This window comes from Ambystoma mexicanum, chromosome 4q, assembly GCF_040938575.1.
Source record: "Ambystoma mexicanum isolate Mex_15411 chromosome 4q, UKY_AmexF1_1, whole genome shotgun sequence".
NCBI lineage: Eukaryota > Metazoa > Chordata > Amphibia > Caudata > Ambystomatidae > Ambystoma > Ambystoma mexicanum.
This window is the reverse complement of record NC_090928.1, coordinates 958,247,235-958,266,788: the sequence shown is the minus strand read 5'-3', so window position 1 is coordinate 958,266,788 and position 19,554 is coordinate 958,247,235.

Below are 19,554 nucleotides of genomic sequence, written 5' to 3'. Positions count from 1 at the left end.
AGTGGCAGGCGCCAGGGTGTCTGTGATTGAACGAGACTCCTTGCATTTCAAAGAAGCTATCTTGACCTCGAAAATATCCACTGAGCTCATGCCTAATTACCAGGTGCACATCATATTGTCAAAATGTGAGCAAAAAGTATGTTCATTTAATGAACCAATTGTGTTGCTAGGGTGTAACATTAACAAGGCCAAGGACCACGTGGAAGAAGATGGACACCAGCGACCTTCCAATCATCTGGTGGTCGATTAAGGAGCCAACATTATGTACATAGGGGCCTCACCAATGAGAATGATGAAGAGGATCTAGGGATGGTGTCTGATTTGGGATAACGCAGGCATCTGGAAGGACCTAACGTGAATATTTCACATATAATGTGCATGTAAGTTATACATTTCCAATATATAAGTAGTTTCATATCATTGCTATTCTAAATTTTTAATACGACATTTCCCACAATCTTCAAATGGTTTTTCATAAAACAAAGCTTTTATTCCAGAGACATAGGCATTCTTAGGATGTCCAATTCATTTCGGTCCAGGAGACCGTCTTTAGGGACGAAGTTCTACAAAAGTAGCCAAATACACTTTGTAAATACCAAGTGATTGTATCTATTGCTTCTATATCATTCTGTATGTTTCTTACAGGTATGTTAGTTACCTGCCGGTGATGTTGTCACTTCTACATAAGCTTAATTTTCTTCATACGGGCTCTAGGCTGGTGGGCTTTCCTTAGGTCTACTTTTTAGACCTGTATTTCTCTTCTGTGATCTGAAGTGTAAAGTATAGGTTGGCTGAGTTTTGTTAGTGTGGTGTTAAAACAAAATGAGCTAAAATAAAATGTGTTTTTTTAAACAAACATACCTTGAATGTTCAAGGTGTTCTGCCAAATAGATTTTGAATTCCAATTTAAATATTGTATACCTGCTGTGCCCACTCACCCAGAAATCCTCACTCAATGATGGTGAAATTACCATATATTGATTGCGTCATGGGACACACTGCTGTTCTTTAAAATTCTCTGTTTGCTTTGAACTAACCAGTGCACTCCGTGGCAGTAGTGTTTGAATGCCCTTGCTGACATTTATTTTTTGTTTTTGAAGTAAAACTTAATTATCCTTGCACAAGGTGCTCGGAGCATTCTTTCCCTAGATAATTGTATTTATTCTGTATCTGATTGTCAGGAGGTCTACCCTACAAAAGTGACCCAATAACATCAGTAAAATCATTAATTCAGGGTATGCTTGATTGGATTACAGAAACTATAAAAAAACATATGAAGGATTTCCTCTAATGCCAGTATTCTATACCTTAACAAAAATCCCAAAAATCTTAATCCTCCAGAACAGTCTATATAATAGCCGCAACTGGAAGTTTATTAGAACTGCTAGCTAAATATATTAATTAAATAGTACAGAAACTACTATGACAACGTGTGCACTACTTTAAATATACTAGGCATCTTTTGAAAGAGTTAGTGTCATTTGAACCATGGTGTAAGGAGTATGTCTCATTTACGATGGATGTAGATAGCCGCTATACCTCCATGCCACACTCGGATGGGTCGGAGGCAATGAAATGGCTTCTTCTGAAACACAGGGACATTGGAGCTAACATTATCTTCATTCTAACCCGGTTGAAATTGGTACTATATAATAACGTTTTTCAATTTGATGATACATATTACCTTCAGGAACATCTATGGGGGCTAGTATGGCCCCAATGTATGCTAATACCTTTATGTATTACCTTGGACATACACACTTGTTACAGAATACACAACTTAGCCACAATCGTATGTTCTATAAGAGGTGTATAGGTGAAATTATAGGATTTTGGAAAGGGACAGAAACAGATATATTACATTTCTTTGAATTTCTGAAAAATATTCATCCTTTGATTAAACTCACAAATTAACAGAGAAAGATTGATATATACTATCTAGATGTAAGACTCTACATACAAGATGGAAAGTGTGACGATGCATATAAGATTAGCACCGGGTCTGGCCCCGCCCCTACCCGTTCCTAGAGGTGAACGGAGGTACAAGCTGAGAAGTCATTTGTAAACAACCAGTTTAAACATTAGAGGTAATACAACCACCATAAAACATAGAATAGATTGTGTTACACAAGTAGGGTGAGAAATAGAATGCCTTAACAAGTTTATGGAAAAGTTTCAGAATACACAGATAGGGTTACACAAGTAGCATACTGATGGGCATAGGTAGGGATAGGTCAGCAAATACATGGGCAGAGAATAATGAATGGTGGCAGACAGAACTTTGAAAGGCCTTTATTCAGAAATACTGAATCCTGACATTAAAACTGCTTTGCACACAATCCAAAGCCTGCGATGTTCAGAGAGACGCTAAGGCATCAATGGGCCTCATTCCGAGTACGGCGCTAACCAATGGCGCTATTAACGCCTTGGTTGACGCCGTACCCGGACCGGCAGCGCCTTGGTGGTTGGCGGAATTACCGCCCCATTCCAAGGTTGGCGGGGCGGTAATTCCCCAATCCCCATTTACCCTTCCCCATTCCCATTCTTGCCCCATAGGGCATAATGGGAGTGGGGAAGGCGTCAATTACGCCACCGTAAATTACGGTGGCGTAATTAACATCAAGGTCCCTTAGCGCCATGGTATTTAACGCCTGCTAAAAGCAGGTGTTAAAAGCACCATGGCGCTAAGGGAACTCGGAGTATGGCGGTAAGGGATTACCGCCACCGCTCTCGTTAGCGGTGGCCGCTATCCCTTACCGCCATACTCGGAATGAGGCCCACTGTCAGTAAGGATGGGGACCCTGACTGGGAATCAAAACCACACTAGAGAACATCCTCTAAAAGCATACAGCATGCAACTATGAAGTTAATTCGTTTTTAATAGCAACACTGAAAAAGTACAGATACCCTTGACTTCCAGGTGCAAATAGCTACCATGCTAAACAACCTCCTAATGAATAAATGCACAGTACAGCACATGCAGGTTCAGATAGAAGAAAAACTCAATAAATAGATGAAAATTATTTCTGAACATTGGTCTTCTACCACGTGATCGGAATAGTGATCATTTATTCCTGGCCTAACTAGATAGATCACCTGTTACTCCCTTAGCACATTCATGCACCAGTGACAAGGTCACAAACACATTGGCAGATAAGTGTAGACAGGCAGATGTACACATCATTTATAGAGCCGACCCCCTCACCTCCATAATATTGGAAGAACAGCAAGAGAGCACTGTGCATGACACCAGGTGTCATCCCAATACCACATTAAAGGTATGAAAGACATTTTGTGCTCAGACAACCGTAAAGAATGAGCCCTCAAACTGATAAGGAAGACATGAGTCTGCAGACACCAGTAGACATAGAAGAGCTATAAGCAAAATCTGACAGGTGCAAAGTGATGTCATAAAGAGAGAAGGTACAGAGATGCACTACACCTGAAATATGGATGTCTGAAGAATGAAGATGTAACTGAAACAATGAAGTAAACATGCATGCAAATTCGAAGAAAACCATGTACGTGTACAATATAAGTGACAAGAGATGTAGTAAATGTATATACGCAGAAATGCGAGGTAGATAAGACAATGTAGAAGCTTGCGAAAGTAGGAAATTTATAGCGAGTAAAGCAGCCATGTTGAGAAAATGGATGTCGGCATCGTATGAGAGTAAGCAAGAAATCTTGAAGAGGCAGACCTGACAGGCGCTGGAATACAAATTTGTGTAAGAACAAAGGGTTTTTGCTTGGCTCAGGATCAAGGATGCCATAACTAGAAGCAAGCGCAAGGAACAAAATGAGTAGAAGAGGATAAGCCATCTCCGTAGGACATATTTCTCTCAAATTTAGTAAAGGACTGAATAATAATGAATGCCAAGTATTGAACAATCAAGGATGCAGAAAGTGCAGGCAGTACGGAGCAACCAATTCCCCATAGGCCCAGAGGAGTAATAGCATCCGATATAATTGAATCAAACAGCACTAAATGAAAGGGACAAAATTGACAAAATCATGGTCTCTTCACACATGGTGTAATACCAGAAAACAGGCCCTATTCATAAAGTTTCAGACGAGGACTGCAATGTACCTTCACTACCTTTAAAGCACAGATGAAGAGAACGGTTAGCAAGGTCAACTACAAAGGGGAATCCCTCGCTTAGGGCCTAACTGATGAGGGATGGTAGGCTAATTACCTAAGAAAGGCAGTTGTCTGACGTTGTTCCCCTGCACCTGGGTTTCGTTGCTTACATGCTGCTAACAAGCCAACTGTCCAAGGTTGGAAGAGAGTGCCAAACAATCATGAGGGCCTAAGTAATGGTGAACCATACATTGTTGCAGAAGACTATCCACTGCTGGTATGATGCTATTATCTGTATTTTACGCAGTTAGAGGGTGTTTAAGGTGTTCCTACCAGATAAGGGGCAGCCAATGATGATACTAACCCTTATATGAACTATAGATATATATGTTCCCTTAACCAATCCCTCAACCCGATAGGTTTTTAATGTTTTCCATGCACGATGATGTCATAGATGACGTACATCGAGGTATAAAGTAATTTTTCTAATGGAAATGCGATGAGAGTGTGTGAGCTACAATCTGTTTGTTCACCAGGTTTCCCTACTTTATTGAACTGATAATAAATTAGAATGTTGCCAAATTCTTTGAGCCTGTCTGGTTATTTTGGCCTGAGATCATTTATTTGGTAATCCATTCGGCACTTGGAACGCTCCAGGTGCTGTTGCACATTTTGGTAGCGGTGCGGATGGTTCATATCCAGACTCTGCGATTTTGTACATCTTCCACCATTAGCCAGAAGATCACAGAGTTTCCTGTGGAGAGCGGAGAAATAACACACGTGTGAAACGAGATGGTCAGCAAGTGCCTCTTTGAAGAAATCCTGTCCAGTCCACATGTGCACCTCATGGACTGAAGACAAACTGGTCGAATAAGGGAGAGTCGATACCGAAGGGCTCGCACTGAGCAACGGATGTAAATAGAACATTGGAAGTGGCAAATAAAAGGGGAGTGATTGTATTGTAAGTGTATATATTTATAGTAAGGAAACAGGAACAAAATTTGTTTTAAGAGAGAGAGATTACCTTGATTCCTATTCTCAAGGAGATAGAAGATAATGCATTACACTCCAAGTGGGGTACATTTAGTGATTCCTGAGGCAATGCTCATTTGAAGAATGCATTACACACTTCAAAATGGGGTAAAACTGAGATGAGATACATTTACTAGAGAAAGGAAAGGAAGACAATCGTAGTAATTGTTGTGCCCATTTTGTTGGGGTTATGAATATGTCAGTGGGGGTCATTCCGACCCAGGCCGTAGGGGGTTAACGGCACCGGTAAGGATGCCGGTGCCATTAACCTCCTACCGCCCTATTACGAGGTCCCTTAGCGGGTCCCACCAGGGGCTTTGTGGGACCCGTTAAGGGACCATGGAGCTAATAACGGGCCCGCAATTTGCGGGCCCGTTATTAGCTCCTTCCCCATTCCCATTGAGTCCTATAGGGGCTCAAATGGGAATGGGAATGGTTTTCGAAATGGGGATTTACCGGGTCCGCATAGGTTGGAATGTCCCGGTAAGTCCCCATTCCGACACCACAGACCCAGACCCGAGTTTCGAGGCAGCCATGGTGCTAAAAGCACCATGGCTGCCTCCAAACTCGGAATGACCCCCAGTGTAGTTATGATAATATAGGTTGCTTAACTAGAAACATAGAATGACAGTAATAATCTAGCTGTGTATTAGACCTTATTAACAAGCAATTGGCACCACTCAATTAATCACAGAACGACAACAGTTGGAGAAAATAGAGCAAAATAAGATTGTTAGGTTGTCAATAATAAAATAGCAGGACAGTGAAGATCAATAGAATTATAAATGAAGGAATAAAGAGAATAATATTGTGTAGGCTTGAAAATTGTTTAAAGATAAATAATTGGTTTTGGGAAATGGGTAGTGATTGATGGTGCTTGCCCAAATTGATTGCAAAGCATTGCCAATGTACACACCTAGGATTAGGAAATATCATGCTGAATGGGTAAGAGGCACAACTGACAAAGTGTTCGGGCCTCAGAGGGTTCTCTATCAAAACTGTATTACAACACATAACAGCATACTTGCATGCTGTGTACACTGGGAAGAAGCTAAAAAAAGGTTAGCTATTCTAGAACTATGGAAAATGTATCAGAGCGAGAGAGAAGACCCACCTGAGAGGAAGTGGATGCTTAATCCGCATGAGGGAGAGGGCAAAGCACCCTCAGCTCCTCTTTCAAGATTACAGAGACTGAGAAACAGAGATTCTATCCTTTAAAGGAGTAAAATGCATCAGTGGGGTATATTAATTGGATATATGCACCCCCACTTATAGCAGTGAAGATACTATGGAAGAAAGTAAGACTATAAAGAACACGAATACATGTCCAGATCAGATCTATGTGATTACTGCGACCACACATAATTGCGACGGTGGAAAGTGCTGACTTTAAAAAAAAACATTAAATTGGATATGCGTGACGAGACCACCCCGCAGCCCCCCCATATTACTATAATACCCTATACCCCCACACATATAAGTGGTGTAAAGGGGTAGTTTAAAAGACAAAGTTGGTATTGACAAAATTAAAGAAAGTGAAGAAAGAGAAGAATGAGAAAGAAAGGAAAAGAATGAGAAAAGGCATACAAAGATGAGAAGGGAAAAGAGAGGAAGCGATAGGAAGAATGAAGAAGGTATGAAGAGCAGATAAAAGAGAAAGAGAGAAAAGATGGGGACAAAAAAGAAACATGAGGTAACAGAAACACAGAAATTGAAAGAAAGAAGTTTGCAAAGAAGGCAAGAGGAATAAATGAAGAGGGAGATGAGAAGACAGGAAGAGGAAGAACAAAAGGTAATGAGACTAAGTAGAGAGCAAAGTGAAAATGAAATAGATCCCATCATGAACAGATGTGTAATACCAATTGGAGAACGAGAATGATGGGAAGAAGAGATAAAGTCGCAACCGTCCCACAAGGAGCTGCATGACATACCTAGAGCAATGACATGGGCTGATGACTATCAGGCAGAAGGTATAGGGAAAAGGATTGGGCAATTATACAGACAGATGAGGGAAAAGCTGATTATGAGACCAGAGGGAGTATCGTAGGATCTCCACTGAGAGAAACAAGAGATAGATCGGATGACATAATGATGGACAAGCATCGAATGCTATCCCTACGCAGACTAGATCTTGATGATGAGAAAAGGGATAACAGCCATATCAGTTGAGGTATAATGATGTCAGGTGAAGAAAGGGAAGAAAACAAGAGAGCACGAGGAGATGGAGCGTGTGGCTCTTCGATAGATCCAGACAATGGAAAAGGGGTAAAGTGGTCAGATTTATAAGAGCCAGAAATAAAAACACCAGAACCTATATCCTATCCCAAACGACCACAAAGACTGCATAGTGTACGGGAAATGTCCTCAACTTGTGTAAGCAGATTGCGGTCATTGCCAGGACAAAGACGAATGGGTGTTAGCCCCATCTGGAAGACAAGGAACATAGGTGGATATGATTGTAGAGCAGGATTCACACAATTCCTGTTGTTAGAGAAGGGGGTAGGACGACCACAATGTATACCATTACCACAGATGGATAAAGATCATTTGAAATGCAATTTAACTAGTTTGACTGTAGGATCATGTAAATGGATTTACATGTTCGAAAGAATGACAGTGAGAAATGACATTAGCAGTGGGTGATATAAAAGTCCTAATAGCAGCTATCCTAGGGGAGAGAGCGGACAACATTTGGACATGAGCGGGACTTGCGATTGTGGCAGTACTAAATGCAAAATGCAATGGTGTGCCATTTAATAATTGCAGAGCAGATGTATGGATGGCACTTAGGGTAGAGTATCCTGATACATCAGACATGGGCGCGAATATGACAGGGAAAATGGGAGAGAATGAAGATCCTCTTGCTTATATTAAGGAGTTTCAAGAACATTGGTGTCTTGCGACGAGGGAACCATTGGATAATACAGTAGCATTATTTTATCACATTTTATGTCAGAGTCTGCATGAGCCAGTGCAAAGGCAGATGAATAAACAGGTAGTGGTGAAAGCGAAACCATGGCCAGGAATACAGTTGACTATTGCACATCATTATCGATTGTTACAAGAGAAGAATAAGAAAAAGCTGAGAATAGGAAGCCTGAGGAAGCAAAGTTAGTTCAGAAAGAATTGTCGAAATTAGCCATTGAAGGAGCGGTATTGACAAGCGGGGAAGGAGTGGTTACACAAGAGTTACAGCCTACACAGCCAATCAATGTAGGGTACCCAGTAGATCAGGGTAGGTAAAATGTTTGGCCATATGGTAGAGGGAATGGACCTAGAGGAAGATGAGGTAGGTTTCATAACCCTCAAGGGGGAGGGGGATTTAATGGAGGACAACCACAGCAGTGCTGGAATTGTGGGAGAATGGGACACATGACCCGCACATGTAGAAGTACAGGGGGCATGCAACATAACTAACAAGCTGTAGGAGGGGGAACAGGCTATTCTCCACAATATATTACAGAACCACTACAGTATTATGTCCAAGATCACACAGAGTATCAGACAAGTTCACCGCAAATACAGCAAACGCAGAAAGCTCCACTGCAATCACAGTCACCACAAGGGCAACCACAGCAAGCACCTATGCAAGCACAACCAGCACAGATCCAGTGGGCTGATTAGAAGGAAGGTTACTTATAGAACAACAATCCATATGATGTGGGTCTATTGAGCGGAGCAGGAGCAGGTCAAATTAAGCTTAAATCAGGAGCATTTTTGCCACAAGCAAAACAGTACCCCATGTCCAGAGAGGCAGATGAAGGTATATTTAAAACCATTTCCACTTTAGTACAGCAGGGAATTCTAGTACCATCAGACTCTACATGTAACACGGATGTGTGCCCAGTAAAGAAATCAACAGGGGGTTTGTGGAGATTTATTCAGAATTTAAACTCCCTAAACAATATTGTTGAAGCATTGTTTTCTCTGGTTCCGAATCCAGCTACAATGTTATGCAATATCATAGCCGCAGCTAAATATTTTGCAGTAGTAGATTTAAATAATGCTTTCTTTTCAATTCCACTTCATGAGCACTCCCACGATTTGACCTCATTTTCATATAGAAATCAGGGGTGGAAGATTACCACAGGGGTACTGTGAATCCCCATCAATCTTGAATAGGGTTCTTCAGATGGACCTAGGTAATGTACATCTTGAGAGCACAACAATTCAGTACGTAGATGGCATATTAGTGTGCAGCGAGACAGAATAAAAATGCAGAGAAGTCTCAGTTCAGTTAATGACAGTACTGGAAGAAAAGGATACAATGTGGACAAAGAGAAATTACAGTTTTATAGGGAATAAGTCCTGTATATATGGCAGTTAATCTCTCAAAAGGGGAGAAAAGTGACACCTGAGAGAGCAGAAGCAATCATGAAAACATTCAGACCTAAGCCAGTGAGGTAAATGCAGCAATATTTAGGCCTATGTAATTATAGTAGGGCCTGGGTTTTTGATTACAGCACATATATTAGACCAATTCTGAAAGGACTTAAATAAGCAAAGATAGGTCAAGACGACATAGCATGGGCAGATGAGATGACAGAAGGATTTGAAGAGTTGAAAAAAGTTATTTGTACAGCCCCAGTGTTACGGATTCCAGATTATAACAAGTAGTTTTATTTATGCTTGCATTCAAATGAAGTGGTAATGACAGCAGTTCTCAAGCAGAAGACAACATTAGGACATGGACATAAATCAATGGCTTATTACAGTGGGATTTTAGACCCAGTAATGAGAGTGCATTATCCTTGCGAACAAACATTAGCTGTTGTTGCTTTTGCAATTGAAAAAGCTGCAAGTATTACAATGGGGTGCTCAATTACATTATTCGTCGAGCATTCCTTATTCGTCATTTTGGAGAAACCTAAAAGCATGTTGACTACGCAAAGAGCATCAGGTAAATGCTAATTGTTTCAAACTCAGTGATAATTGTTAGATGTAGATTGGTGAATCCAGTGACATTTATAGAAGAACCAGCAGGAAAGGAGGATTATGTACATGATTGCACAATGTACACTGAGTTTTATGATGATATTCCCCACGTTAAAGAAAACGCTCTATGAGGGGGGGGAATTCTATTCATTGATGGCTCTTCAAAAATTGACTAAATGACAGGAGAACGGCATACGGTATCAACAGTAGTGAAGTTAAAAAAGAATGGAGAATTTGAAATAGTGACGAGTGTGAGACTACCTTCACAATGTTCCGCACAGGCTGCAGAATTAGTGGCACTTATCGCTGCACTTCAGGGATATGAGAATGAGGAGGGATATGAGAATGAGGAAGTGACAGTGTACTCTGACTCCGCCTATTTGACGTCAACCGATCATGCAGGATTGTCATGCTGGAAAAGGAGAGGCTGTGCTCCATGTAGACGGCACACCATTGCAACATGCACCGATTTTGTAGAAGCTTATTAAAGTACTAAAGCTCCCATTGGCTATCGCTATTATGAAGTGTGCAGCCCACACTAAGAGAGCAGACATAATTTCTCGTGGTATCAAAGCTGCAGACATTGAAGTGAAAAGAGCAGCACATTTTCCCCAAATTTCTAATTTTGAAGTAGAAAGTGTTAAGCAAATATCAGAACGTTGCATAATAATGAAAGAAGGCTTTAATATGTTAACAATTGTATAGTTGATTGAGCAGCAAGGTCGTGCCCCACAAGAGGAACAGGATTTATGGAAAAAATTGGGGTGTTCTTTATCTCCCACAGAGGGTATGTGGAGACAAGATAGTACTGGAGAGCCAGTTATGTCTTTAGCATTATCAAAAATTGTGCTGGATCAGCTTCACTATCCTGTGCAGGGGCATTGCTAGGGGGGGGGGCTAAGTGGGCTATAGTCCCTGATCTTATGGTTGTAGCCCCAGAAAGAATCTCAGGAGTTACAGCCAAAAGATTAGCTAGCCCCCAGTCCCAACAGTTCAGACATCAGCTTAGCCCCAGGTCTTTTCCAGACCTAGCAACTCCCCTGATCCTGTGCATACAACTAGAGAGAATATTGCTGTCATGATCCACAGTTTATTGTAAATTGCATTGACCGACAGAAATGCACAGCAGGGCATAGCGTACGACAGTAAGAGAAGCAATTCTTCTACCTAATGGTCCTTTTCAGCATCTACATCTAGATTATGTGGATATGCTGCAAACATGCAATGGTTACAGATATATGCTACTAACAGTGTATCCTTTTTCCTGATGGATTGAGGCAGGTCCATGCATGCACCCCAATGCCACTTGTGTTGCCAAGTTTCTAATTTTAGAAATGTTTATTAGATGCGTTGTATTTGAAGTCCTGCATTCTGATAATGGGCCCCATTTTGTAAATGAAATGTTTGAACAATGTACTCTTCTATTAGGCATAAAGTATACATTTTCATCTGCTTATCACCCAAAGGCACATGGTATTTGTGAGCATTTAATTAGACTTCTTAAAGGGAGGATAGCCAGAATTAGGATGACTCTGAAGATGGGATTGCTACATTGCCTACCCCTTGCTCTATTTGCATAGAGAAACCAGCCTGGTTCAGATCACCACTTGACTCCTCACGAGTTGGTGACTAGACACTGCATGAGATCGCCCATTGCTCCTCCCACTTGAATAGAAAATGATGCCCATAGTGCATCAAAACATTTGATGCATGAATATTTGATAAATATGACGTCTAGCGTTTCTCTTAATTCCCAATAGATCAAAAATCAGAGGGAAGGGTCAAAGAAGATTGAAGAAGACAGACAAACAATTCATCCTGTAGAACAGTTAAAGCCACCTAGCTTGTATCCAGGGGATCAAGTGCTGGTCAAGAGTTTTGTTCGCACCTGGAATAAGCCCCACTTTTAAGGACCATACCTAGTAGAGGGGGTCTGCCCTATGGCAGTGAAAATCCAAGGAAGACAAGCCTGACTGCATCTGAATGACATAAAGCCTTAAAAAGGAGAGGCCCTTACCCCTCTGGCACCCATTGACAGTGAAGCAAGAGAAGAAGTTCTGCGAATGCAGAATAGATTGGCTGCCAAGAGCCAACAAAGAACAGATGAGGTAAATACAATTTGAACTGTCAATTATTTCCACGTTTAAAGGGAAACTAACAATCTTTGCAGTGTTTACATACTTACTTCGGATAGGTTACAGAGACAATAGGCCTCGTTACGAGTATGGAGGCAACCAAGTCTCTAGAGGCCAAGAGAAGTAATGCCATCCAATCTAATTGAATCAAATAGCACTAAATGAAAGGGAACAACGGACAAAATCATGGTCTATTCACATGTGGTGTAAGACCAGAAGACACTTAGCTAAGAAAGGCAGTTGTCTGACATTGATATGATATATGATATGATATGGCATTTGTAACGCGTCTATACACAAGTGTTTCAAGGCGCGACGAGGCAGGGAGGGGGGAACATGGGGAGACAGACAAACGATCCTACTAGGCCAGGTGTCATTCATATCGCGCAAGTGCATGGGTAGGGGGGACGGGAAAAGTGCAGGGGGGAAAGGGAGAGGGGAAAGTGCAGTACAAAGTGATTAGTAAAATACAAGATAAATAATAAGGGCCAGCTGGTGGCAAGTGCAGGATAAGTGCAGACAAGTGCTGGGAAGGGGGGCTGTAGGGCTACAGAGACAGTCCCGTAGTGCAGGGGTTGCCAGGGAGGCAGTGCAGGGGAGAGTGGCTGGGCCTAGGGCCGAGATTGGTGAGTGGCCCAGTTGCTGATTCAGTACAGTTTCAGTGATTTAGCAGGGGAGAGGGGGAGAGAAAGCAGAAGCAAAGAGGAAGGTTTTGAGGTGCTTCCGGAACCGGAGATGGTTCTCCTCAAGTTTCCCCTGAACCTGGTTTCATTACGTTTGTGCTGCTAATGAGTCAAATGTCCAAGGTTGGAAGAGAGTGCCAACCAATCATGAGGGCCTAAGTAATGATGAACCATACATTGCTGCAGAAGCCTATTCTCTGTTGGTATTATGATATTATCTTTATTTTACATAGTTAGAGTGTGCTAATGGGTGCCTACCAGATAAGGGGCAGCCAATGATGATACTAACCCATATATGAACTATAGCTATATATGTTCCCTTAACCAATCCCTCCACCCGATAGGTCTTTACTGTTTGCCACATAGGATGATGTCATAGCTGGTGATGCAGCCAAGCAGAACTCCCCTCAGTGAATTGACCTTTGTGTCGGGGGGCTCATCCAGGCATTGTGAGGCTTGGAAATGTATTTTAAATGATTTTATGTCAGGCTGCAATATTTCAAAATTGAGGTCTTGCAGAGTTTTGTTTAAGCAGTGGCAGCATTTGTGTTCATTCCCTGCCATGCTGTTTTCTTCGTATCTTTCATATTAGTATTTTTCATGTCTACATATAAGTGTTCTTCATACCTTCAGGCAAGTGTACTTTGTGTCTAAGTGCAAGTGTTCTTCATGTCTGCATGCAAATATTCTTTGTGTCTACATGCAAACATTCTTCATGTCTGTCATACCCTTCATGTGCTCCGTGTGCTTTGTGTGTGCTCATGTCACCAATTTAATTATTACCTACCTGTGTGCCGGCCTGTTTGTGTCACTCTATCTATTCTACTCTTCACATCAACTACATGGCTTGTAATGTTAATTTAACAGCCTACTGCACCTTTTTCAGTTTGTACCTTCATTCGTGATCATGATGGGGAACAGGTGGGGCTGTTGGGGGCACGGCAAATACTGGTACAACTTTCATCTCCATTACATACTGCCCCCTCTGGTCAATTTATTGACCACACGTACATTATTTTCCCTCATCCTATCATATCCATCTTTGGTCGTCCATATCTTACACACACCCCTCAAGCTGCCCCATTTTTGTACATATTCTTCAGGCCCACGTGTCATAAAGCAACACTCCCCATCTCCTTCACAATCAACCCAGTGCTCAGTGTAGTTTTTTTGGGTCTAATGGGGGCTCAAACATAGTACCTGGGGGCCCTATTGTTCTTTCAATCAGGTGCATTTCATGTGGTTCATCCGTTTGAGTGTATATATGCATTTTGTTTCCTTGACCCAATATTACTGTGTTCATATGCTGTTCTAGGGTCTTTTTGCACTGTGACATTATTCATTGAAAAATGAAAAGACCTCTTAGTACCAATACCAGGACTCCCAGTAATATTTTAAATGGGTTACCTAGCCAGGTAAGCACCCATGAGAACAAGGCTGTAAGCCATTCCTTAGCTTCAGTTGTACTAATTTCTTGGACCATTCTTTGTGCACATTTTGCAGGGATATTATTGCTTCAGTCAATCTCCCATTCTGCTCATTGTTGGCAGGTATAAATGTGCATCAGCATGAACCAATCTTTGTGAACACGCCTCCCTCCATGGTAATGAGGAGGTGAAGGTCATCAATCTAATTGCTTTCAATTTAAATTCTTCCTTAATCGCATTGAACCCCTTTGGGTGCCGTTTATGGCTTGCAATAACTCCCATTGTGTTATCTGCAACCATTTGGCATTCACTGCCACTTAGACACCAGAAGTGAGGAGAGATGTAAAGAATATTGACGCCTGTGTTCAGGTGGGATAGCATCCAGTGCATCTCCAGAAGCTTATGAAAGATAAATGTCTCTTTTTGTGCATTGTGACCTTGTGTGGTCTTTCTCTTTTTACCATAGGGTACTCTACTATTTGCGCTGCATCACCTTGGAGCACCACCAGTGCCTGTGCATGTAACACAGCTATCAAACAGATGCCACCCCAATTTGGTGCAAGCTGCATATAGGCCCATGAACTACAGTCCCAATAATGGTCCATGAGTACTATGTGCCTAGTTTCATGCTGGCAGGTCCCTGATGCGTTTACATCCCAGATTTTTCCTAATCTTCACTGTGCCATTATTTCTGAAGCACAGCGAGGGGTTATTGAACCCTGTTATGTCAATCAAGCCTTCCTCCGTCCTCCACCCTTGTCAATAGTCTGGCATATTTGCTCCATTCTTCCAGGCACTCTCTATTAGCAGCTTCAATAGGATACCTAGAGAATCCGATAAGTGCTTCTGCTCTACACCCCATTAACCCTTCCACCCAACCTTGAGGGGTGTACACTTCTCCTCTGATGTATAGCTGAGGTCTATCCCAGCAAAATGGTGCATCTCCCCCTCTTTTGTTGATACATTTCATCAAGGGGTATTCTCACACTGTCATTTCAGCTTCTCTTGGCCCTGATAATATATATCTCATTACTTTGTTGTGCATTGTTTTTGCTTTGATGAATCTATGTTCATAAGTGCAATCTGCTTTTGTCACCCATTTTATAACAGCTGAACTTCCCTGGAATCGTCCCCTTGTTCTGCATAGTGAGATGTGAGTTAAGCAGTGTGCCCTCTTTACTGGTATTTCCTTGGCCACGACCAATCTGGAAACACTCAAGGCATACAGAAGGAGTGAGCATACAAATAGTTTTCATCCAATTTCTCTCTTTCCACTTTACTCATGTGACGATGCCACGTGTTATTAGTCTTATGAGTAAAACCTTGGACATTTACTCTTAGGTGATATCCGTCAACTATAACTTCTCTTCTAATTCTAGTTTCTTCTTCACTTTGTTAGTAACCACATGACTTATATCATCACTAAAACATTTACTGCCACTGTATAATCCAACCAGGATAAAACAAAGGGAAAAGAAAAAGGCGCCAAACGTTATGGCGAGCGAGTCCATCATTCGAAGATATCTCCTCACATTCTCAGATATCAATGAAACTCTCTCTCTTACACTTGGGAAAATTACATTGTTCCTTTATATAGTGTCACTTTTCACATTGCTGGTCAGCTTTCATCCTCGCTCTCGTCTGGGGTCTGGATAGCAGTTCTTCTTCTTCCGACACCTCTTTGTTCAACAGGGGGCCGTGCCTAAACATTTATTGACATCCAAGTCTTTTTGCCACACACATTAACTGCTAGGGGTTTACATACTGGACTGTAAATGGGCCCCCAAATCGTGGCTTGTGTCACTTTCTAGTAAAGTTCCATATATAGATGGGGGACCCTGGAAATAGGGACAAGGGGGTATTACAGAATTCACATCAACTATTCTGTCTCTATTGTAGTTGGTTGCTTCTTGGTCCCCTTGTCATATCTCAATCTGTCAACAGATACATTTCAGACATTTAGTCTTGGCAGTTAAATAATCAAGCATCTCACCACCAAACACTGTGGCATAATTTTAGGCATCCAATCGAGCCTGCGCGGGAGGAACAATGGGAATATATATGCATCTGCCTATTACTATTTCATGGGGTGTGAGGTGGTGGTCTGAACCTAGCTGATTGAGTGAGGCTAAAAGAGCAAGGGGAAGGCAATGCAACCAATTCTTCTTCAGGGTAACTTTCAATTTTGCAATGTGTTCATTGAGGTGTTAAACAACACTGTTGGCCCATGGGTGGTAAATAGTAAACATGTTTGCTTGATGCCAAGCAGGGATGTTAATTCAGAAAATAATTAATCTTAAAAATGTGGTCCATTGTTTTACTGCAGAACTGCACACATTGCCCATTGGGCAAACACTTCTCGTACAAGGAATTTAGCGCTGACTTTGTGTGTGCATGGGTACATGGACCTGCTTCTATCCAGCGTGAAAATAGACAGACCACCCCAATCACATACTGGTATCCATTACAATTACAGAGCATATCATCATAATCAATATTCAAATGCCAAAATGTGCATGCTGGGTGGGGTAATACTCTTCTGACCATTCTCCAGCATTATATTTTTGACACATGGCACAATTGGTAATAAAATTAACAATATGCTCATGCAGGTTAGGAATGAAACAGTGCTCTGAAATGTCTGCTGCTTCACATTCTCTTGTGGCGTGAGCTGGGCAGTGCAGCTGTTCTAATGCTACTGTGAGCAACTTAAGTGGCATGACAGGCTTCCGTGTGCTGTATTGTCATCACGCCAGGTAATTGTGGTATACTGAGCACCCCCTCTTTATCCAATGATCATGCTATGGCGGCTGTAGTGCACTTCCCTGTAACTCCAATAATTATATTAAGTGCATTGCATTATTGCTGTTATCTTTATGTTGATCATATATTTGTGTGGAACAATTTTAACTTCTGCTATCTGTGGGAAATATGCTGCTCTTTTCACTTCTGGTCTGCTGCATAGAAAGTCTGTGCACTTTGTATGTGCTGCGCATTTCACCACAACACCCACAGTGGGATACACCAGTGCATCTAGTAGTCTTCCTAATAATGGGGCATGATGCACTGGTGTGCCATTTTGCACACTGGAAGCCCTGCCTTCTGCACCATGACAGTCGTGATTATACTTTAGATGTCACATAGGCAGTGTCAGAATAAATTGTCACTACCATGTTCTCATGCGTTTCAAATGCCAATATCATCATTACTAGCTCAGCTGTCAGCACAGACAAGTGTGCTGGTAATCTGATACATGCCACAATCTCAAAACCACCACCCTTTCCTCCAAACTGCTGCTCCTGAATGTCTCAATCCTGTGCGCTGATCGATTGTTGATGAACCATTAATGAAGACCACCTCTCCTCCCTCTAGCTATGTTTCTTTTACTGGGGGTACATCATCGTGTATGTATGTATGTGAAGGTAGAACATTTGTGAACCCATTCCTCTTCTTTTATTGGTTCTGCTATAAATCTTGCCAGATTCAATGTGTAACATCAAACAATGTTTATTGATGATTGGACAATATGACATTGGCCCTCATTACGACCCTGGCGGAGTGGGTCTACGCCAGCGGTATTCGCGGCGGACCCGTCCGCCCTACTACGAGTTCCCGTAGCGCCATGGAGCGTTTTCCGCCTGGTTTTTCCGGGCGGAGAAATCCATGGCGCTACGGGACCTTGTTGTTAATTACGCCACCGTATTTTACGGTGGCGTAATTAACGCCTTCCCCACTCCCATTATACCCTATGGGGCAAAAATGGGAATGGGGAAGGGTAAAATGGGGAATGGGGATTTACCGCCCCGCCAAGGTCGGAATGGGGCGGTAAATCCGCCAACCCCCATGGCGCTATCGGCAGCTTTCCGCCGTGCTCCATGGTGCATATTGCACCACGATTTCCGCCAGGGTCGTAATGAGGGCCATTGTAACCTGATGCCCACTGAGTAGTTAACGTGGACTTTGGTTTCTCAAGAACAGCAAATAGGGTGTGCTCCACATACAATGTCACTGCATATATTACAAAGGCTGCTGCAGCCAATGTTTGCTCACATGGAAAATGCCCTCTCATTACTGGATGTATAATCCCAATGCATTATACTAAGGGTTTGTGCCCCATTGAAGTCTGTTGTGTGAGGACAGCTGTCATCACGTATCCAGTTGAATGTGAGTATAATTAGAACTCTTGCTTGTAATCTGATATTATCCAGAGCTCATAGATCCATTGCTAGTTGATCTGGCAACTTTTTACATTTTTTCAAGGCCTATTTTTGACTCGGTTGTCCAAGGACGGCTCCTCTGAACGGACCCACCCATTACTTCCAGCCATTCTCAATCTGGCAGTCCAGGAGACAGCACCTGCTTTGCAGAGCTATATCAAAGACCTTGTTGGAGCCCTTATCTTGCAGAAAATGGGTTCAGTCGTGGCCACCCCTCCTTCCCAGCTACAACCCCACCACCATCACCATCCAGAGGGCCGTGAAAGAGGAACATGCGTGAGAAAACAGAAGAAGATGACGAGGAAGATGAAGATGAGCTAGAGGAAATGCCTCTCTCTGGCGCCTGTAGTGAGTCCTGGGTGTGGCAGTTTTTCACCACCATTGCAGATGTCCCAAAGTCTCGGACAAGCAAGGTTCGATGCACCCAGTGTGGGATCATACTGAGTGGTGGAAAACCAGGGCTGTTCTTCAATGGGACCACCCCCATGGACTGCCACACCAGATCCAACCACTCTGGTGCTCTGAAAAAGGTGGTACCTTTTTTAAGGAGAAGCAGGCTGTCAGCCTCTGCATCATCTTCCTCAACCGCTCAGGTCAACACAAAGGATACTCCTTTGGGGCAAAGGATTCCACCGGCTGCCTCGCAGGGCATACAAAATGTTGTTGACCCTTACCTTTCTAGGGTTATGGTCCAATGTGTGTACTGCAAAGCACAGATATGTAGGGGAGGGCAATTTTGTAGTGCTTTCAAAGCCGCGGTCAAGGAGCACGAGAAACACTGCCCTCGCCTTAGATCTAAGGCCCACCCAACATCTTCCTCTGTCCACCTGACCCTCCATCTCTGTGGTTGGTGCCCTTTCCCTCCCTTCCCTCCCCCCACCTTAGCTTCCCTCTCCTGGAAGCAAATTTAAAAAGCCAAAAAAATACAAAATCAAAAAACTCTCAAAACAGTACCTTTAGGAGCCACCTTTCACAGATAAAAAACAGAACAAAAAAAAGCTCACAGGACCCTTTCCTGTATAGTGTGTAGACAGCAAGGTAGTC